The sequence below is a fragment of the Symphalangus syndactylus genome, chromosome 1 (assembly GCF_028878055.3).
Source record: "Symphalangus syndactylus isolate Jambi chromosome 1, NHGRI_mSymSyn1-v2.1_pri, whole genome shotgun sequence".
In the NCBI taxonomy this organism is placed as follows: domain Eukaryota; kingdom Metazoa; phylum Chordata; class Mammalia; order Primates; family Hylobatidae; genus Symphalangus; species Symphalangus syndactylus.
This window is the reverse complement of record NC_072423.2, coordinates 97,003,348-97,027,057: the sequence shown is the minus strand read 5'-3', so window position 1 is coordinate 97,027,057 and position 23,710 is coordinate 97,003,348. Positions and strand designations below refer to the sequence as shown.

At 43.9% G+C, this 23,710-nt stretch overlaps 1 protein-coding gene across 50 annotated transcripts in view; it reads right to left on the bottom strand.

Moving 5' to 3' along the window:
* The window catches only part of PPP6R3 (protein phosphatase 6 regulatory subunit 3), a 164,169-nt gene that overhangs the window by 130,771 nt on the left and 9,688 nt on the right, over positions 1 to 23,710 (bottom strand). For 6 of the 50 annotated variants that reach the window (XM_063644260.1, XM_063644263.1, XM_063644238.1 and 3 more), the window contains exon 2: positions 14,326 to 14,408. The exons of the other annotated variants lie outside the window; for them this stretch is intronic. The gene's annotated coding sequence lies outside the window, so the exon portion shown is untranslated. The remainder of the gene's footprint in view (positions 1 to 14,325; positions 14,409 to 23,710) is intronic. 50 annotated transcript variants of the gene reach the window in all.

Here is a 23,710-nt window from a genome sequence, read left to right as displayed (position 1 = left end):
CAACAAGCAAGAACAAAAAAATAACAGAAGCAGAGATGGAAATTCTAAGAAATAATCAATTAGAAATGCTAGAGAAAAAGACACTGTAACAGAAATGAAGAATCCCTCTGTGGATCTATCAGTAGACTAAACACAGCTGAAGAAAGAATCTGAGCATTAGGATATGACAATAGAAACTTCTGTAACTGAAAAGGAAAGAGAAAAAATACAAAAGAAAAAAAAACAGAAAATATCCAAGAACTATGGGACAACTACAAAAGGTATAACATATGTGATGGCAATATCTGGAAAAAAGGGGAAAGCAGCAATATTTGAAGTAATAACGACGGAGATTTTTCCAAATTGTTGTCAGGCACCAAACCATAGATCCAGAAAGCTCAGGAAACAATGCCAATAAAAAGCCAAGCAATGACCTCCCCACTTACCCCCCACCAAAAAAAAAACACCACTGAGGAATATCATAGTCAAATGTCAGAAAATAAAAAAAAAAATCTTAAAAGAAATCAAAGTGGGGGGAACCTTACCTACAGGGTAGCAAAGGCAAGAATTACATCTAACTTCTCCTTAGAAACCATGCAAGCAGGAAAGAGTAGAATGAAATATTTATAGTACTGAGAGGGGGGAAAATAACACCAACCTAGAATTCTGCACCCTGCAAAAGTATCCTTCAAAGTGAAAGAGACAGACAAAATTGAGGGGATTTGTTTCCAGTAAACCTATGTTGCCAAAATTACTTCAGAGAGAAGGAGGATGATCCAAGTAGGAAACACAGATTAGAGTACTGGAGAGGGAATAAGTGAAGGTTCAAAAAAAATTGATTTTTCTTATTCTTAACAGTAGTTTGTTCAAAATAGTAACAATAACAATGTACTCGATTAAGTATGCTTCCTTATGTATTTATGTGTGCTTATGAATAAGTAAAATGAATGACAACAATGAGACAAGGAGGAGGAATCAGAAATATTTGTTATTACTGGTAAAGGCATACCTCGGAGATACTATAGGTTCAGTTCCAGACTATCACAAAAAAGCAAATGTCACAATAAAGTGAGTCACACGAACGTATTGTTTTCCCATATGCAAACATTATATTTGCACTATTAAGTGTGTAATACCATTATGTCTTTTAAAAAAAAGCACAGACTTTAATTATAAAGTATTTTACCAATAAAAAATGCTAATGAAGTGAGCACATGCAACTGGAAAAATGGCACTGATAGCCTGGCAAATACCTTCAATTTGTTCGTTAGAACACACACACACACACACACATACACACACACACAGTATCTGCAAAATGCAATAAAGTGAGCCACAATAAAATGAGGTATAATACCTGTATGTGTACTACCTCTGTAGTGTTATTTGAAAGTGGACATGGATTAACTGCAAATATATGTTGCAAACTCCAGTGTAACCCTTTAAAAGCCAAAAAAATAGTTTAACAAATATGCTAAGAAGATAAAAATGGAAATCATACAAAATGATCAATTAAAACCAAAAAAGACATAAAAAGTGTATGTGACAAAAGCAGGAACAAAAAAATATTTGGGAGGCCAAGGCAGGCGGATCCCAAGGTCAGGAGATCGAGACCATCCTGGCTAACACAGTGAAACCCCGTCTCTACTAAAAATACAAAAAAAATTAGCCAGGCGTGGTGGCGGACACCTGTAGTCCCAGCTGCTTGGGAGGCTGAGGCAGGAGAATGGCGTGAACCTGGGAGGCGGAGCTTGCAGTGAGCTGAGATCACGCCATTGCACTCCAGCCTGTGCGACAGAGTGAGACTCCGCCTCAAAAAAAAAAAAAAAAAAGGCAAAACCTGGAAAACAGCAATAAATATCACAGATACTAATCCAACTATATCAATAATCACATTAAAGGTCAATGGTCTAAATACACCAATTAAAAGAGCAATTTTCAGAATGTATCAAAAAATAAGACCCAACTATATGTTGTCTACAAGGAACCTAGCTGTTGCCACCTTCAAGATCAAGATGGCTGCGAGACTTGTTGCATTCCTCAAGAATGCCTGAGCCAATGTGTCCTTAACCATCACCAGCTTCTGTGATTCTGCCCCTACTCAGCCCCTACACCAAGTAGGCCATCATGATCAATCAGGACATACCCTACAACTACCCAGTGCCCCTTCTACATGATGAGAACATGCCTGATGTGTCCAGCCACCATCAGGACCCCCCAGGTGCTCCAGGGCCCAAGCTTGGAGTGGCTGAGAAAACTGTGAGCACCTCCATTGACAGGGAAGAAGCCGTTCCCCTGTGGATCCCAATAAAAATATAAAGACCAAAAATAAGAAAACAAAGCCACTTTAAATATAAAGACACACGTAGATCACAAGTAAAGGAATGGGGGGTTGGGCTCACACCTATAATCCCAACTCTTTGGGAGGCCAAGATAGGAGGACTGCTTGAGCCCAGGAGCTCAAGCCCAGGCTGGGAAACACAGCAAGACACAATCTGTACAAAAAAAAATTTTTTTTTAATTAGCCGGTTGTGGTGGCACACACTTGGAGGTTACACTGAGGTATCACTGTGCCACTGCACTGCAGCCTGGGCTATAGAGCGAGTCCCTGTTTAAAAAAAAAAAAGGAAAGGGATGGAAAAAGATGTATCATGTTAACTCTAATCAAAAGTTAACAAGAGTAGCTGTATTAATTGCAGATAAAGCAGACTTCATAACAAGAAAAGTTATCAAGGCTAAAGAGAGGTATTACATAATAATAAAGGAGGAAATATTCCAAGACATAACAATCCTTAATGTGTATTTGCCTAATAACAGTGTCAAAATACATGAGACAAAAACTGATAGAACAGCAAGGGAGGACAGATTAATCTACTATTATAGTTGGAAACTTCAACACCCCTGCATCAGAAATGGTCAAATCCAGGTCGGGCGCGGTGGCTCAAGCCTGTAATCCCAGCACTTTGGGAGGCCGAGGCGGGCGGATCACGAGGTCAGGAGATCGAGACCATCCTGGCTAACACGGTGAAACCCCGTCTCTACTAAAAAATACAAAAAAATTAGCCGGGCGTGTTGGCGGGCGCCTGTAGTCCCAGCTACTCGGAGAGGCTGAGGCAGGAGAATGGCGTGAGCCCGGGAGGCGGAGCTTGCAGTGAGCCGAGATGCGCCACTGCACTCCAGCCTGGGGGACAGAGCAAGACTCCGTCTCAAAAAAAAAAAAAAAAAAAGAAATGGTCAAATCCAGCAGGTAGAAAATCAGTAAGGACATGATGGAACTCAATAGCTGGACAGTAAGAAAATCAGTAAGGATGTGACGGAACTCAACTGGGTATAATTGACATCTATACATTATTTCAACAACAGCAGATTACAGAGTCTTCTCAAGTTCATATAGAACATTCACCAAGAGAGCCCACACTCTGAGTCTTAAAACACATAACAGAAATCATACAATGTACTATCAGACCACAATGAAATTAAACTAGAAATCAATAACAGAAAGATAACTGAAAAATCCCCAAATACCAGAAGATTAAATAACATATTTCTAAATAACATGGGAGTCAAAAAAGAAATCTCAAGAGAAAGTTGAAAGTATTTTTAACTAAACGAACTGAGATCGCGCCACTGCACTCCAGCCTGGGCGACAGAGCGAGACTCCGTCTCAAAAAAAAAAAAAAAAAAAAAATTTTTTTTTTTTTTTTTTGAGACAGTCTCGCTGTGTCGCCCAGGCTGGAGTGCAGTGGTGCAATCTACATTCACTGCAACCTCTGCCTCCCAGGTTCAGGCAATTCTCATGCCTCAGCCTCCCGAGTAGCTGGGATTACAGGCATGTGCCACCATGCCCGGCTAATTTTTGTCTTTTTAGTGGAGATAGGGTTTTGCCATGTTGGCCAGGCTGATCTCAAACTCCTGGCCTCAAGTGATCCACCCACCTCAGCTTCCCAAAGTGCTGGGATTACAGGTATGAGCCATCGCACCTGGCCTTGAAAAATACAATTTACCAAAACTTGTGGGATACAGCAAAAACAGTGTCTAGAAGGAAATTTATAGCATTGAGTAATACACTAAAAATGAAGATCCAGGACCAATAATCTAATCTTTTATCTTAGGAAACCAGCAAAAGTAGAGCAAATTAATTCCAAAGTAAGCATAAGAAAAGAAGAATTAGAGCAGAAATCAATGAAACTGAAAACAGGAAATCAAGAGAGAAAAAGACAAAAGGTGGTTTTCAGGAAGAACAATAAAATCAACGCAACTCTAGCCAGGCTGAGAAGAAAGAGAAATGAGAGAAGACACAAATTTCCAATACCAAAAATGAAAAATGACATTACTACAGATACCATGGGCATTAAAAGAATAAGGAAATATTATCAACTATTCTATGCTCAAAATTTTAATAACCTAAATGAAATGGAACAATTCCTTGAAAGAAACAATCTGCCAAAATGTACACAAAAAGAGATAATCTTAAGGGCCTATAAATTTAAAATTTGAATAATAACCTTCTAAAATAGAAAGTACTAGGCCCACATGGGTTCACTGGTGAATTCTACTGAATATTTAAGGAAAAAATTATACCAATTCTCTAAAATTGCTTTCCAGAAAATAGAAAGCAGCAGACGGAATACTTCTTTTTTTTTTTTTTTTTAAGACAGAGTCTTGCTCTGTTGCCCAGGCTGGAGTGCAGGGCACGATCTCAGCTCATTGCAAGCTCCGCCTCCCAGGTTCACGCCATTCTCCTGCCTCAGCCTCCAGAGTAGCTGGGACTTCAGGCTCCCGCCACCACACCCGGCTAATTTTTTGTATTTTTAATAGAGACGGGGTTTCACCATGTTAGCCAGGATGGTCTCGATCTCCTGACCTTGTGATCCGCCTGCCTCAGCCTCCCAAAGTGCTGGGATTACAGGTGCCAGCCACTGTGCCCGGCGGTCGCAGAAAGAATACTTTCCAATTCATTCTATGAGGTCAGCATAACCATAATACCAAAATCAGACAAGGACACTACAAGGCAAGTACAAATCAGCATCTCTCATGAACACAGATATAAAAATTCTCAACAAAATATGGGAAAACTGAATCAATATATAAAAATAATTATATATAAAAAGCATTATATATTAAAAAAATTATATACCACAACCAAATATTTATCCCATATGTAAGGCTGCTTTAATTTTTTTTTTGAGACTCTTTTTTGAGTCTCAAAAAATTAGGCATAGCTTTTTTCTTTTTTCTTGTATTTTTAGTTAAGAAGTGTTTTCACTGTGTTACTCAGGCTGGTCTCACACTCCTGGCCTCAAGTGATCCGTCTGCCTCGGCCTCCCAAAGTGTTGAGATTACAGGTGTGAGCCACTGTGCCCAGACAAGGCTGCTTTAATAATCAAAACTCTTTTGCCGGGCATGACGGCGCACGCCTGTAGTCCCTGCTACTTGGGAGGCTAAGACAGGAGGATTGCTTAAGCTCAGGAGGCCAAGGCTGCAGTGAGCCAACATCATCCCACTGCACTCCAGCCTAGGTGACAAAGTGAGACTCTTGTTTCAAAATAAATAATTTTTTAAATCAATTAATATGACCCATCACATCAGTAGGTTCAAGAAGACTCACACGATCACATCAACAGATGCAGAAAAGGCGATACCTGTTCATAATTTCAAAAAACACTCAGAAAACTAGGAATAGTAAGAAGCTTCCACAACTTGATAAACAACATCTATCAAAAACCTACAACTATCATCATAATTGATGGTAAGAAATTAAAGCTTTCCCACTAAGATCAGGAAGCAGGCAAAGATGTTCCCTCTCATCATCCTTTTCCATCATATCATACTGGAAGTCCTAGCTAATTCAATAAGAAAAGGAAATAAAAAGTATACAGATTGGAAAGGATAAAATAAAACTGTCTTTGTTGACAGACAACATGATGGAGAAAATCTGAAGGAATTGAAAAAAAAAAAAAAGTCCTGGAACTAATAAGCCATTATACCAAGGTTACAGGCTACAAGGTTAATATACAAACATCAATTGCTTTCCTATACACCTGCAAGGAACAAGTGGAATTTGAAAATGAAAAAAAAATTATTTATATTAACATATCCAAAAAATTAAATACTTAGGTATAAAAGAAAATATGTACAAGATCTATATAAGGAAAACTATAAAACTCTGTGACAGATCCCAAAGAAGAACTAAACAAATGAAGAGATATTCCATGTTTATGGATAAGAAGGTTCAATATTGTCATGATATCAGTTCTGCCTAACTTGATCTACAGATTCAATGCAATCCTGATCAAAATCTGACAACACATTTGATAATCAATTATTATCCAAAAATATATAAAGAAGGCTGGGCGCTGTGGCTCATGCCTGTAATCTCAGCACATTGGGAGGCCGAGGTGGGTGGATCACCTGAGGTCAGGAGTTTGGGACCAGCCTGACCAATACGGTGAAACCTCATCTCTACTAAAACACAAAAATTAGCTGGGCGTGGTGGCGGGCACCTGTAATCTCAGCTACTCCAGAGGCTGAGGCAGGAAAATTGCTTGAACTCAGGAGGCAGAGGTTGCAGTGAGCCGAGACTGTGCCATTACACTCCACCCTGGGCAACAAGAGCGAAACTCTGTCTCAAAATACGTATATTATATATATTTTATATATATAAATATATTTTATATATAAAGACACTTAAAACTCAAAAAAATGAACAACCTGATTAAAAAATGGACAAAAGACCTGAGCAAACATTACAGACAGCAAGTAAGCATTTGAAAACATGTTCAACATCATACATCATTAAGGAACTGCAAATTAAAGCAACAATGAGATAGCACAACACATCCATTAAAATGGCCAAACCCAAGACACATCACCAAACACTGGCAAGAATGTGGGGCAAGAGGAACTCTCATTCATTGCTGGTACGAATATAAAATGGTACAGCCACTGTGGAATACAATTTGGCAGTTTCTTCCAAACAGTAAACATACTCTTTCTGTACAATACAGCAATCATACTCCTCGGTATCTGCCCAAGTAAAGTGAAAAACTTACGTCCACACAAAAACCTGCACGCGGATATTTACAGTATCTTTATCCACAATTGCCAAAATTGGGAAGCAACCAAGATATCTTTCAAGTAGGTGAATGAATAAATTTTGGTACATCCAGACAATGGAATATTATTCAGCACTAAAAAGGAATGGAATATTATTCAGCACTAAAAAGCCATGAAAAGACATGAAGAAAACTTAATGCACATTATCACGTGAAAGAGGCCAATATGAAAAGGCTACATAAACAATGTATGACATTCTGGAAAAGACAAAGCTATGCAGACAGTAAAAGGATTAGTGGTCACCAGAGGTTACAGGGAGGTGAGGATGAACAGATGAGGCACAGAGGATCTACAGGGCAGTGAAACTATTCTGTATGATACTACAATGGTGGCTACATGTCCTTATACATTTTTCAAAACTTACAGAATATGACTGGGCGCAGTGGCTCACGCCTGTAATCCCAGCACTTTGGGAGACCAAGGAAGGCAGATCACCTGAAGTCAGGAGTTTGAGACCAGCCTGGCCAACATGGTGAAACCCCGTCTCTACTAAAAATACAAAAGTTAGCCAGTCTGGTGGCAAGTGCCTGTAATTCCAGCTACTCAGGAGGCTGAGGCAGGGCAATCACTTGAACCCAAGAGGCGGAGGTTACAGTGAGCCAAGATCACACCACTGCACTCCAGCCTAAAAAATTTATAGAATGTGTAACACCAAGAGTAAACCCTAATGTAAAGTATGGACTTTGGATGATAATGTGTTGGTGTAGGTTCATCAACTCTAACAAATGCACCATTCTCCTGAGGGATGTTATTGCAGAAGTGTGGGGACAGGAGTATATGGGAACTCTCCTCCATATTTTTTGCTCAATTTTGCTGGGAACTTTTTTTAACATGGTGAAAATGCAAACTTTATGTTATGTATTTTCCCACAATTTTAAAAGATTTGCTAAATAATTGGTCATTTATAGAATTTAAAAGCAATGTCATATCTCATTTTGAAAGGAGGTAAACAAAATACATTTCTAAGAAAAGTTTTCTTCCCTTTGCTTAAACATTTGTACTTTACTTGCAAAGACAAAAAAGCAAAATAACTCAGCTTGTAACAGCGTTTTATTTCTGCACTAAACAATGTAATTCTAAAAGTTTCTAAGAACAAAGAACTTTATTACATTGAGCCAGGCGCGGTGGCTCACGCTTGTAATCCCAGCACTTTGGGAGGCCGAGGCGGGCGGATCACGAGGTCAGGAGATCGAGACCACGGTGAAACCCCGTCTCTACTAAAAAAAATACAAAAAATTAGCCGGGCGTGGTAGCGGGCGCCTGTAGTCCCAGCTACTCGGAGAGGCTGAGGCAGGAGAATGGCGTGAACCCTGGAGGCGGAGCTTGCAGTGAGCCGAGATTGCGCCACTGCACTCCAGGCTGGGCGACAGAGTGAGACTCCGTCTCAAAAAAAAAAAAAAAAAAAAAAAAGAACTTTATTACATTGAACTAAAGGAGAGGCTGAGGCAGGAGAATGGCGTGAACCCTGGAGGCGGAGCTTGCAGTGAGCCGAGATTGCGCCACTGCACTCCAGCCTGGGCGACAGAGCGAGACTCCGTCTCAAAAAAAAAAAAAAAAAAAAAGAACTTTATTACATTGAACTAAAAGCCAGCTGAATTGTTTGTGATAATAACAAAATCTTAAGACCCTTGATATGGGAAATGGCTATAAAGTATACCCCTAGTATGCAGCTATTAGAAAGAGGTAGACCTATTAGTACTACCAGGGACTCAGTGAAAAGAGATGAAGGAAAAAAGAATGGCACAATAGTATGGTGCTATTGTATTTATATAAAACACACATACCCAGCAAATACATGCAAATATACAGAAAAAAAATCAAGAAAGGAGACACAAAACCAGTAACAACAGAAGATGGAAAAGGATTTGGAAAAGGTGATCAGAATGGATTTTAGCCTTCTCTATAATTTTTTTCAAAATAAATATCACATATTAATTTTTTTAAAAAACTAAGACTTTCTATCCCAAACCAAAAAAACAAAGTCAGTTGAATAAAAAAGTTTACAATATCCTACCTTTACAGTCAAGACTTCAAAACCAAAGCCAGAGTCCATAAAATAGGCTACTATTCATTAACATTTAACCACTTATTCTGTGTAAGTTTAGGACTTCTACACTAGAAAACTTGCAAAAACAAAACACTCCACAATTTCAAATTACCCAAAGTCATTTCCTATGGGAAAGGGGGGAAATTTCTTTTTTTTTTTTTGGCAGTCTCACTTTGTTGCCCAGGCTGGAATGCACTGGCATGATCTTGGCTCACTGCAACCTCTGCCTCCCGGGTTCAAGTGATTTTCCTGCCTCAGCCTCCTGAGTAGCTGGGATTACAGGCGCCCACTACCACGTTTGGCTAATTTTTGGTTTTTGTTTTGTTTTGTTTGGAGAGATGAGGTTTCACCATGTTGGCTAGGCTGGTCTTGAACTCCTGACCTCAGGTGATCTGCTTGCCTCAGCCTCCCAAAGTGATAAGTGCTGGGACTACAGGCATGAGCCACCGCACCCGGCCAGGATAATTTTAGTATGATTCTCATTTTACATGTGAAGAAACTGGAGCTTAGAAAGGTGAGATAATTTGCCCAAGGTCAGACAGCTAGTCAGTGGTCACACCAAATTTCTATCCCACTTCTGACCACCTTAATGACCCTCTTCCTAACCACTATGGCCAGACCGCCTCCCTGCTTCCCAGCTGCTTCATCTTAAGATGACTACCTTACACTCATCTAGAAGGAATAAAGAGTTAAAAGTAACACATGTAGCTAGCTAGCTTGCTTCCTTCCTTCCTTCCTTCCTTCCTTCCTTCCTTCCTTCCTTCCTTCCTTTCTTTCTTTCTTCCTCTCTCTCTTTCTTTCTTTCTTTCTTTCCCTCTCTGGCCCAGGCTACAATCTACTCAGCTTGCTGCTGCCCGCGCCGCGGACTGCCTGGGACTGCCAGCGCGCGCCACCGCTGCCTGCCTTTTCTCCTTTGGATGCAGGCACGCGTTCGCCATCTTGGCCACGCTGGTCGCCAGCTCCTGACGCCGAGTGCTCTGCCCGCCTCAGCCTCCCGAGGTACTGGGACTACAGACGGAGTCTCGCTCACCCAGTGCTCGGTGTTGCCCGGGCTGGAGTGCGGTGGCGTGGTCTGGCCTCGCGGCAGCCTCTACCCCCCGGCCGCCTGCCTTGGCCTGCCAGGGTGCTGGGATTGCAACCCCTGCCCGGCCGCCGCCCCATCTGGAAGGTGGGGAGCGCCTCTGCCCGGCCACCCACCGTCTGGGAAGTGAGGAGCGCCTCTGCCGGACCACCCACCGCCTGGGAAGTGAGGAGCGCCTCTGCCCGGCCACCCACCGTCTGGGAAGTGAGGAGCGCCTCTGCCCGGCCGCCCCGTCTGGGAAGTGAGGAGCGCCTCTGCCCGGCCACCCACCGTCTGGGAAGTGAGGAGCACCTCTGCCCGGCCACCCACCGTCTGGGAAGTGAGGAGCGCCTCTGCCCGGCCACCCACCGTCTGGGAAGTGAGGAGCGCCTCTGCCCGGCACCCACCGTCTGGGAAGTGAGGAGCGCCTCTGCCCGGCCACCCACCGTCTGGGAAGTGAGGAGCGCCTCTGCCGGACCACCCACCGCCTGGGAAGTGAGGAGCGCCTCTGCCCGGCCGCCCCGTCTGGGAAGTGAGGAGCGCCTCTGCCGGACCACCCATCGTCTGGGAAGTGAGGAGCGCCTCTGCCCGGCCACCCTGTCTGGGAAGTGAGGAGTGCCTCTGCCCGGCCGCCCCGTCTGGGAAGTGAGGAGCGCCTCTGCCCGGCCACCCATCATCTGGGAAGTGAGGAGCGCCTCTGCCCGGCCTCCCATCGTCTGGGAGGTGAGGAGCGCCTCTGCCCGGCCGCCCCCGTCCGGGAAGAAGTGAGGAGCGCCTCTGCCCGGCCGCCCCGTCTGGGAAGTGAGGAGCGCCTCTGCCCGGCCGCCCCGTCCGGGAAGAAATGAGGAGCGCCTCTGCCCGGGCGCCCCATCCGGGAAGAAGTGAGGAGCGCCTCTGCCCGGCCGCCCCATCCAGGAAGAAGTGAGGAGCGCCTCTGCCCGGCCACCCATCGTCTGGGAAGTGAGGAGCGCCTCTGCCCGGCCACCCACCGTCTGGGAAGTGAGGAGCGCCTCTGCCCGGCCGCCCCGTCTGGGAAGTGAGGAGCGCCTCTGCCCGGCCGCCCCGTCTGGTAAGTGAGGAGTGCCTCTGCCCGGCCGCCCCGTCTGGGAAGTGAGCAGCGCCTCTGCCCGGCCACCCCGTCCGGGAAGAAGTGAGGAGCGCCTCTGCCCGGCCGCCCCGTCCGGGAAGAAGTGAGGGGCGCCTCTGCCCGGCCGCCCCGTCCGGGAAGAAGTGAGGGGCGCCTCTGCCCGGCCGCCCCGTCCGGGAAGAAGTGAGGGGCGCCTCTGCCCGGCCGCCCCGTCGGGAAGAAGTGAGGAGCGCCTCTGCCCGGCCGCCCCGTCCGGGAAGAAGTGAGGAGCGCCTCTGCCCGGCCGCCCCGTCTGGGAGGTGAGGAGCGCCTCTGCCCGGCCACCCATCGTCTGGGAGGTGAGGAGCGCCTCTGCCCGGCCACCCATCGTCTGGAAAGTGAGGCGCGCCTCTGCCCGGCTGCCCCATCTGGGAAGTGAGGAGTGCCTCTGCCCGGCCACCCATCGTCTGGGAGGTGAGGAGCGCCTCTGCCCGGCCGCCCATCGTCTGGGAAGTGAGGAGCGCCTCTGCCCGGCCACCTATCGTCTGGGAAGAAGTGAGGAGCGTCTCTGCCTGGCCGCCCCGTCTGGGAAGTGAGGAGCCCCTCTGCCCGGCCGCCCCGTGTCTGGGTAGAAGTGAGGAGCTCCTCTGCCTGGCCGCTCCGTCTGGGAGGTCTACCACGGAGGCCAGAAGCAATGTGGGGGCTGGACGTGGTGGCTCACGCCTGTGGTCCCGGCACTCTGGGGGGAGAGGCGGGTTGATCACTTCGGACTAGGAGTTCGAGACCAGTCTGGCCAACTTGGCGAAACATGAAGAATACAACAGACAAACCAACCAACCAACTCAATGACAACAAAACAGGTCTACCCTGGAGTCATACTCTAATTTTTTCTATTTTCCTCCCTTTCTGATCCTTTATCCCACTTTCTTTTTCTTCCTCTTCCTTCTCCCTCTTCTTTGTCAAATAGAGGATTGAGTTATTATCACTGATCCATATAAAGTCCCTCTCTCATTTATTTTAACTCCCACCCCCATTTCTATTCCCCGACTTCCCATGTGCAACCTTCCTAATATGTTTGATACGCATCTTTTTGTTTGTATGTATTTTTAGAAAATGTTTATTGTTTTTGTATGCAAAAAAAATTAATAAAAAAAAAAAAAGTAACACATGTAAAGAATCAAGCGCAAGTGACAATTTAAAAGCAGGCACTCAGCAAGCAAAATAAAGACACACCTACCTCCTGCAAGTGGAGGTAAGTAAGCACGGCAGGCTGCTGAAGGTTTACACTAACCACAAGGCACTTTACTAGTAACTGCTACCAAGAACTGAAAAATGTTAGGCCTGACAATATGGTAAACAGAGGGAATGCACTCTACTTTCTTTTAGAGATAGATACAGACATGCCCAGTAATATTTATCTTTAATCCTCACAACAATTCTGCTAAACCAGCTCTCTCTCTCTAACCCATGTCCTCTACAATCCTTTCTCATTCTTTTCTCATAACCCTGAAAGATTATCAAGCTTGGCTCTTTGAAGTTTGATGAAGTTACATTGCCTATGCATTTCGAACTCCTTGGCTCCACTGAAAATCACTAAGGTCGTATTCAAGGCAGTTAGTTCTTAACCCTATGCTTCTGGGATCAGCAGTGTGCTCCTGCTGCCACCAAAGCCCCTAACCCTCCTCAATGAAGGCCATGGCAGAGGCAGAGACAGGACCAGAACTGACAGGATCTGCCACTAGAGTGTCACAAAATGAACTCCAGTACTAGCCCCAGCCTACGTGTCATTATGTCCCTCCATGGCTCTTGTTTCTGATTGCCTCTTTTTAATTGATTGGTCAAAGTAAGGCTTTTAATTTTTTTTATGTATAAAATAGTCCCTACCCCTCTCTTGGGATAGGCCATGTATTATAAATGCTAAACTCTACTCTCTTCCTTCCTCAAGACAGATTTGGCTCATAATCTATTTTGATCCACATCCCTTTTTCCAGATTGTTTTTAATGTTCTGTACTTGGCTGGAGTCAATGTTAACATTTTCTAGCAAGCAAATGATCCCATTTCAAAATGGTAATTATCCTTGAAATCATTCCCATTTCTGGATATAAAAAATGAGCTAACTAATGTAAAAGAGTTGAAAATCTCTAAGAAATTCCTGAAATTGACACAAGAACACTCCATATTGAAGGAGGGGGAAAAATATATATTTGCTAACTCTCAGCAAAATGAAAATCCCCTATTGTAATTTTTTAAATATTTTGAATACTAACTGACACTTATTCAAAACACGTATCTCGTACTTGGTTATTTGGACGTATAGAGACACCAAAAGAATAATCCAAAATAGCAGATAATACCAGCAACCTAAAAATAAAGCAAAACAAACATTTGCTGGACTGGCCAACATGAGGAGCACTTTAAGCCCAGAATATGTAAAAATCCTGGACACAATATTAAAGCACCTCTTTAAATGCAAAAATATCACATATTAATTTTTTTAAAAAACTAAGACTGATAAAGTTTTTTAAAAACTAGGCTGATAAAAACAAGAAAATTCTCACAGCTACCTCCATCCCTGCCCTAGAAGTTTGTTTCACTAGATGCTAAGTTCTACCAAGGTACAGAATATTATCTATTCTGTTCTTTGGTAAATACCAAGTGCCCAGACAGTGTCTGGTACAGAAGAGCTCAATAAATATTTGTTGAACATTGACTACAAATGTACTGAGGGCATTTGGCCATTCTCGTCAAATTTCAGAGCATGGCAGACAAAGATTGGTTGCCACAAAATCAAAAACAGCAAACACAAGAGGAAATAAGTTTTCAGAAAGAAACATCAAAAGATCAGAGCAGAAAAGCATGCAACCACTAGTATTACCTACAAAATACACGGTCCGTATAGCTGAAACAACACATTATAGAAAATATACTAAATATAAGATCTAAACAGAGTACTAGAAAGAGATAACTGAAAAAGCAGGTGAGAAATATCAAAGCAAAAATGGCTGAGAATTTTTTTTTAATTGAAGAAATATATCAGGCCAGGCACGATAACTCACCCCTGTAATCCCAGCACTTTGGGAGGCCAAGGCAGGATAATCACTTGAGCCTAGGAGAACAGCCTGGTCAACATAGCAAAACCCTGTTCATAAAAAAATACAAAAATTAGCCAGGTGTGGTGGCTTGCACCTGTAGTTCCAGCTACTCGGGAGGCTGAGGTGGGAGGATCACATGAGTCCAGGTGTCCGAGGCTACACTGAGCCAGGATAGCACCACCGCACTCCAGCCTGGGCAATAGAGCAAGGACCTGTCTCAAAAAAAAAGAAACCAACCCTCAGGCAGAGAAAGGATAAGAAATAAGAACTCTACATAAATAATTCTTAGTGAAATTGAAGAATAAGGAGGAAAAAAAGACTTTAAAAAAATGAAAGAAAGAGGTTAGAAGCTAGAGATGACCTGCAGAGAAACGACTGGCATCTAACTTATCACTCTCAATACCAGCAATGGAAAAAGAAGATGAAAGTGCTGGCAAAGTGCTAAGGGAAAACAATCATCAAGCCAGAACTGGATATGAGGCAAAACAATCTTTTAAGAATGACAATATAAAAGTATAAGTTGAGCGTCCCTCAACAAACAATCCAAAATCAGAAATGCTCCAAAATCCGGCCGGGCGCGGTGGCTCACGCTTGTAATCCCAGCACTTTGGGAGGCCAAGGCGGGCGGATCACGAGGTCAGGAGATTGACACCACGGTGAAACCCCTCTCTACTAAAAATACAAAAAAATTAGCCGGGCGTGGTGGCGGGCGCCTGTAGTCCCAGCTACTCGGAGAGGCTGAGGCAGGAGAATGGTGTGAACCCGGGAGGCGGAACTTGCAGTGAGCCGAGATCGCGCCACTGCACTCCAGCCTGGGTGACAGAGCAAGACTCCGTCTCAAAAAAAAAAAAAAAAGAAATGCTCCAAAATCCAAACATTTTTAATATCACAAGTAAAAAATTCCACCTCGACCTCATGTGACAGACCACAGTCAAAATGCAGGCACACAACACAGTTTATTCCGCGTCTCCAAGGGGAAAAAGACCCTCCCAGCCCCCTGCATCTGCTGCTGTTTAATAGCGGTTACAGGTATTCCGGTGATACAACTATGCTGCTCAGTTACCCTCTACGCATTATTTTTTAATTGTATTAATGGTATGCCATATCCCTTACTGTTAAGCACTTACATGTGAATAATCGTAAGAAAATGATTGATTACTGAAAGCCTATAAATTCATGTCAGGAACAATAGTGATGCCTAGCAACCACAGATTGTCAACATGGATGGCTGAGATAGTGACACCTTTGCTTTCTGATGGTTCAATGTATACAAACTTCTTTCATATATGAAAATATTGTATAAAATTACGTTCAGACAGGCCGGGCATGGTGGCTCACGCCTGTAATCCCAGCACTTTGGGAGGCTGAGATGGGTGGATCACAAGGTCAGGAGATCAAGACCATCCTGGCCAACATCGTGAAACCCCCGTCTCTGCTGAAGACATAAAAATTAACTGGGCATGGTGGCGCACGCCTGTAGTCTCAGCTACTCCGGAGGCTGAGGCAGGAGAATCACTTGAACCCGGGAGGCAGAGGCTGCAGTAAGCTGAGATCACACCACTGCACTCCAGCCTGGGCGACAGAGCAAGACTCCGTCTCAAAAAAAAAAAAAAATTACCAAGTGCACTAACTCATCAGTTGAGAGTCAAATTATAAACTATAATTTAGCTGTGTAGGGCTTTCAAAAGGCACGCCTAAAACATTAAGGCCACAAAAGAGCTTGAAAGTAAAAGGGCAGAAAAAGATATATAAGGTAAACAGTAACCAAAAGTCACTTGTCATAGTTACATAACACCTTGACAAAAGATACTTAAGTTTTCGGCCTATATATATATATATATATATATACTTTAGTGGGAAAATATTCATAGAAACAAAGATTTACAGAATGACAAATTGTGCAAGTCACAGGCAACTTTAAAATTCTTAAACTTGGTTGGGCAAGGGGGCTCACACCTCTAAATCTCAACACTTTGGGAGGCCAAAGTGGGAGGACTGCTTGAGCCCAGGAGTTAAAAGATCAGCTTGGGCCAGGCGCGGCAGCTCACGCCTGTAATCCCAGAACTTTGGAAGGCTGAGGCAGGTGTATCATGAGGTCAGGAGTTCGAGACCAGCCAGGCGAACATGGTAAAACCCCATCTCTACTAAAAGTACAAAAATTAGCCAGGTATGGTGGTGGGTGCCTGTAATCCCAGCTACTTGGGAGGCTGAGGCAGGAGAATCGCTTGAAACCGGAAGGCGGAGGTTGCAGTGAGCCAAGATCATGCCACTGCATTCCAGCCTGGGCGAAAGAGCAAAATTCTGTCTCAAGAAAAAAAAAAAAAAGACCAGCCTCGGAAACACAGTGAGCCTGTCTCTACACACACAAAAAAATCTAAACTTTACAGATGCAAAGCAAAAACTGTGTGCTACAGAATCTGACAAATCCCATCATAGAAGGTACAGAACCTCCTCAACTTACCATGGGGCTGGTTATGTCCCAATAAATCGATTGTTAAGTTGGAAATTTTATATATATATATATATTTTTTTTTTTTAAAGAGACAATGTCTCTCTCTGTGTCTCAGGCTGGAGTGCAGTGGCGCAATCACAGCTTATTACAGCCTCAACCTCTTGGGCTCAAGCAGATCTTCCCACCTCAGTCTCCTGAGTAGCTGGGACTCCAGACACACGCTGCCATACCAACCTAATTTTTTAAATTTTATGTAGAGATGGAGTCTCCCTATGTTGCACAGGCTGGTCTCAAACTCCTGGACTCAAGCAGTCGATCCTCCCACCTCAGACTCCCAAAGTGTCAGGATAACAGGCATAAGCCACCGCACCTGGATGAAAATGAATTTAATACCCTGATAAATTCATCACAGAGCTGAAAAAGCATAAATTGAGCCATCATGAAGTCCAGATGCTCTTCAACTTACAATGGGGTTATGTCCCAATAAGTCTATCATAAAGTGGAAAAATCCTAAGTCAAACTATCACAAGTCAGGGACATCCAGTGTTGTATTCTAACACCCACCCCCATCCCCCACCAACTAACAGAACAAGCAGAAAAAAATTAAGGATACTAGTTTGAACAGAGATGGAAAAGCCTCACCTTATAATTGGAAATACACATTCTTTTAAACACACATAGAATACTGATGAAAATCTGCACAAACTAAAACTAGTCTCAACAAATTTCAAAGAGTCAAAATCACATTAAACCACATTTTTTTAACACTTTTATTTTTTATTATTTTTTTATTTTTAAGAAACAGTCTCTTAGCCGGGCGTGGTGGCAGGCACCTGTAGTCCAAGCTACTCGAGAGGCTGAGGCGGAGAATGGCGTGAACCCGGGAGGCGGAGCTTGCAGTGAGCCAAGATTGCGCCACTGCACTCCAGCCCGGGCGACAGCGAGACTCCGTCTCAAAAAAAAAAAAAAAAAAAAAGAAACGGTCTCACTGTCACCCAGGCTGGAGTACAGTGGTGCAATCATAGCTCACTACTGCAGCCTCGAAGTCCTGGGCTCAAGCGATCCTCCCACCTCAGCCTCCTGAGTAGCTGTGACTACAGGCACAAACCACCACGCCCAGTTAATTAAAAAAATATATATATGTAGAGCTGGGGTCTCACTATGTTGTCCAGGCTGGTCTCAAACTCCTGGGCTCAAGCATTCTCCTGCCTAGGCTTTACAAAGTGCTGGGAATGCAGGTGTGAGCCATCATACCAGCCCTAGTAACACAACTTAAATTTGTCATCAATAACAAAGATTTTAAAAAGATAAATATGCCAAGATTTGAAATCATAATGAAAATTTGAATATATTCAGAATTAAAGACAAAAATTATACATAGCAAAACTTATAGCATATAGCTAAAGTGGTGCTTAAAAGGAAATTACTACTTTATTTAGATATGTATGTACATGTAAGTATATAAAAAGGTTGAAAATTAATGACCTAAACATACTGTTTAAGAAGTTAAATATTGGTGATTAATTACAAATATGATAGAGATGCAAAAGATAGTAAGTCAGAATTTTATGCCGATATATTTGAAAATACAGACAAGAATAAACAAACTTTTTAACATAAACTACCAAATGTGACTCAGGAAAAAAACAAAGATTTTAATAATCCTATAAATATTAAAACATCCAAATAAGTAATTTAAAAATCTGAGAAAACACCAGGCCCCAATGGTCTTACCGGCAAGGCTTACCAAACCTTCCAGGAACAGTTAATTCCCTTTTACATAAACTCTCAAGACAACAAAAATAAGAAAATACTAGTTTGTTTTATTAGATTAGAATAATCTTGATAACAGAACTCATCCAGGTTCATATAAAAAAAGGCAAATTACAGGCCAATCTCACCATGAACATGGACACATAAATCATAAGGCATTAGGTAAGTTAAAAACAGGAAAAATACAGCATTTCTTTTTTGCAAAAAGAGCAAGGACAAAAGATTTAAGTGAGCTTTCCTCTAAATAAGATATACAAATAGCCAATAAGATATTTAAAAGATAATCAGGCTGGACGCAGTGGCACATGCCTGTAATCCCAACACTTTGAAAGGCCAAGGTGGGTGGACTGCTTGAAGCCAGAAGTTCGAGACTAGCCTAGGCAACAAAGCAAGACCCCTGTCTCTACAAAAATAGTAAAAATTAGCCAGGCATGGTGGTGTGTGCTTGTAGTCCCAGCTACTCGGGAGGCTGAAGCGAGAGGATTCCTTGAGCCCAGGAGTTCGAAGCTGTAGTAAGCTATGATCACGCCACAGTGCACTTCAGCCTAGGTGACAGAGCAAGACCTTGTCTCAAAAAAAAAAAAAAAGGTAATTGCTTTTTAACATGCAAATAGCCAAAAAGCTATATAAAAAGACACTCATCAGCATTAGCCATAAGGAAAAGGCAAATCTTCAAAATGTTAAAGTTACCACATTATCCAACAATTCCACTCCTACGTATACACCAAGAGAAATAAAACCATGTCTACCCAAAGACTTGTATGCAAATATTCACAAGTATTACTCACAATAGCCAAAAAGTAGAAATCCAGTAATAAAGAGACAAAAATAAACAAGGCAGAGTGTTCTTCCTATTCTTTCACTTAACAATCAACACAGGATACTTATGTGACCACACATCAAGCAATCAGTTCTGCAGCAGACGCCAGGTGGGTGTCCTCCAATTCAATTCCAACACCATCTACCTGGAGATAGAGTCAGATCCCACAGGGTGAGGACTCAGTCCCACAAGACTGCCCTCGACTTGTGACGCCAATCACAAGCTCCAGGTTGTTTTACCTGTGCTTCTCCCCCAACAGCTATAAACTGGGGTTCCCATAACCCACTCCTTGGGTTTGATTAATTTGCTAGAGTGGCTTACAGAACTTAGGGAAACAAGTTTACCAGTTTATTATAAACGATATTACAAAGGATACAGATGGAGAGATGCGCATGGCAAGGTAAGAGGGGAGGGGCTCAGAGCTTCCATGCCCTCTATGGGCACACCACCCTCCAAGAACCTCCATGTGTTCTAGAAGTTTCTAGAACCCAGTCTTTCTAGGTTTTTATGGCAGTGACATTACTTGGGCACAACTGATTATATCATTGGCAGTTGATCAATTCAATGTTCAGCAAATCTCCTCTCACTGAAGGCTGAGGGTGGAGCTGAAAGTCCCAACCACCTTGTACCCATTGGACTATTCTGGACATTTCTTATTAATAGAATCATACAATATGTTGTCTTTTGTGACTAGCTTCTTTCAACTTAGCATGTTTTCAAGTTTCATCCATGTTTTAGCATGTATCAGTATCAGTCCTTCATTCTTTTTAGTTGCTGAATAGTGTTCAATTGTATGGATATACCACATTTTATTTATCCATTCATCAGTTGATGGACATTTGTCCATCATGGCTAGGTCTTTCCAGTGACCAGCCCCTAACCTCAAGCTACCTAGGTCAGCTAGCCATCAGTCAACTCATACGCATACAAAAAGACACTTATCGTTTTGGAAAGCCCAAAGATTTTAGGAGCTGTATGCCCAGAAACTATGCCAAGGATGAAAATCAAATATATATTTCACAGGAAACAAATGTCCATCAACTGATGAATGGATAAATAAAATGTGGTATATCCATACAATTGAACACTATTCAGCAACTAAAAAGAATGAAGGACTGATACTGATACATGCTAAAACATGGATGAAACTTGAAAACATGCTAAGTTGAAAGAAGCTAGTCACAAAAGACAACATATTGTATGATTCTATTAATAAGAAATGTCCAGAATAGTCCAATGGGTACAAGGTGGTTTTGTTGTCGTTGAGGGGGTGACAAAAATGTTACAAAGTTAGATTGCGGTGATGATTGCACAGTTCTGTGAATATATTAAAATCTACTCAGTTGTGCACTTTAAATTGATCAACTGAATAGTATATGAATTACCTCTCAATAACGTTGTCATTAAAAAAAAAAACAAAAAACCCTGAGATGTAAGTTTACATCCACCAAACTTGCAAATATTAAAGTCTGACAATACCAAGGGCTGGCAAGGATGTAGGACAGTGCTGGTAGTGAAGTAAAGAGGTACAATCATTTTGGAAAACAATTTGCACCATCTAGTAAAGTTGAAGATGTACATGTCCCACTACCCTGCAATTCTCTACGTGGCTGGTACCTTGGAGAAATGCATCTGCACTTGTTTAAGGCAGCATTCCTTCTTACTAGAAACAATTCTATTCTCCAATGGCAGGACAAAGAAGAAAATGAGACATACTCAGTCTGCAATATAACAGAGAAGTGAAGAGGGTTAAACCACAACCACACGCAACAATGTGGGCAAACCTCTCCGTCTGCACGCCTTCCCTTCCCAGCTTTACCACCACGTCCCACCAACATCATCACTCCCTGGCCTCTCTCTTGCTTTGCTATTTCTGATTAGGAAAACCACAACCCCAGTTAAATGAGGCAATGCCTACTCTCCTTCCAGGAAAAATAACAAATCTTGCTGTCTTCACTGAAACTCAGGACTGCTACCCTCAGGTAGGCCACTCCATTCACACACATTCTTACTTTCCCACAGAATATGTCATACTTCCTCCTCTCTCCTCACACCCCGCCAGCCCCAACTCCCCCTCATTCTCACTGACTGCTGAGAACTCTTCCATTTCACCAAGAAAAAAAAAAGAAGCCAACGTCCACATGCTCCCACTATCCCATCTCCTCTAGTCTGCTCTCCCTCCTCCTACCAGGGAGGAGCCCATGGATGCCAACTCTCCACATGGGCACCCACCCATTTCCTGCTGCCTTCCCAAGAATGTGGCTCCAGCAAGGGTCACCTCTCCTAATTCATCACGTCATTCATCCTCTAGAGAATTACTTCACCAACACTGCAAAAATGCTATGGTTTCTCCCACCTCAACACCTCAGGATCCCAAATCTCCCTTCATCACTGTGGCAAATCCCATGACAGAGCTCTCTCTACTTGCCTTTCTCTTCTCTCAATCCTTGTGAATGCTCCCTTCCAGGCTTTTCCTGCACCACCATGTGGGAACAGCTCTCATCAAGATCGTCGATGAATTCCACGCTGCCAGAGCCATGAGACGAGTCTCGGTCCTCATCTCAGGTGACCTCACAGCAGCAGCACTGGCAGAGGTCCCCACTCCATCCTCCGTGACAACACTTTCCCAAGGCCTCAAAGCTGCTCCTTCCACCTTCTAGAGGCTGCCGTAGAGCCCCATTCCTTCAGTGCTCTCTCTCAACCTCGAGACTGTTAAATGCCACTAAACACTGAAGACTCCTATTTTTTTTTTTTTTGAGACGGAGTCTCGCTCTGTCGCCCAGGCTGGAGTGCAGTGGCATAATCTCAGCTCACTGCCAGCTCAGCCTCCCGGGTTCACGCCATTCTCCTGCCTCAGCCTCCCGAGTAGCTGGGACTACAGGGGCCCGCCACCTCGCCTGGCTAATTTTTTTTGTATTTTTAGTAGAGACGGAGTTTCACCGTGTTAGCTGGGATGGTCTCGATCTCCTGACCTCGTGATCCACCCGCCTCGGCCTCCCAAAGTGCTGGGATTACAGGCGTGAGCCACCGCGCCCGGCCTTTTTTTTTTTTTTGAGACGGAGTCTTGCTGTGTCACCCAGGCTGGAGTGCAGTGGCACTATCTCAGCTCACTGCAACCTCTGCCTCCCGGGTTCACGCCATTCTCCTGCCTCAGCCTCCCGAGTAGCTGGGACTACAGGCGCCCACCACCTCGCCCGGCTAATTTTTTTTGTATTTTTAGTAGAGACGAGGTTTCACCGGATTAGCCAGGATGGTCTCGATCTCCTGACCTCGTGATCCACCCGCCTCAGCCTCCCAAAGTGCTGGGATTACAGGCTTGAGCCACCGCGCCTGGCGAAGACTCCTATTTCTTTCCTTTTTTTTTTTCTGACACGGAATGTCGCTCTGTCACCCAGGCTGGAGTGCAGGGCACGATCTCGGCTCACTGCAAACTCCACCTCCCGGGTTCACGCCATTCTCCTGCCTCAGCCTCCCGAGTAGCTGGGACTACAGACACCCACCACTAAGCCGGCTAATTTTTTAAATTTTTTTAGTAGAGACGGGGTTTCACCATGTTAACCAGTATGGTCTCAATCTCCTGACCTTGTGATCCACCCGTCTCAGCCTCCCAAAGTGCTGGGATTACAGGCGTGAGCCACCGCGCCCGGCCCGAAGACTCCTATTTCTATCTGCAGCCTAGATCTCTCCCTTGAGCAGCGAACACCCCAATCCAGCATATCTCCAATCTGCTCTCCAAAAGCTTCAAAAACTGAACATGCACAAAACCCAACTCCTGATCTTACTTCCACAGCCTGTTCTTCCCATAGTCTTCCCCTTCCTTATACATGGCAACGCCTACCAGCTGCAAAAATCCCTGGTATCATCCTTTACTCCTCTCTCACACCCACTCCAATCTGCCAGCAAATCCTGTCTGCTCTTCCTTTTCAAGAAGGATCCAGCAGCCAACCTCTTCTCACTCCCACCCCTGCTCCCCTTCAGTCCCAGCTGCCATTACTGCTCTCCTGGATCACTGCCAGAGCGTCCAACCTCCCTCCAGCAGCACAGGACAGTTATTCTTAACACAGCTTCAGGGGACCTTTAGAAACCACATCACGTGACACCTCTGCTCAAAACACCAAACGACTTACCCATCTCACTCAGAGAAAAAGACAAAATCTTAACAATGGTCAGTGTGACCTATCCCCCTCCTCCCATCTCCCCCATCCATCTGGCCTACTCTCCTCCTACTCTCCCTCAGGCTCCTCACTCCAGCCACACTGACCTCCGCTGCCCCTCCAACACAGCAGACATGCCTCCTTCTTAGC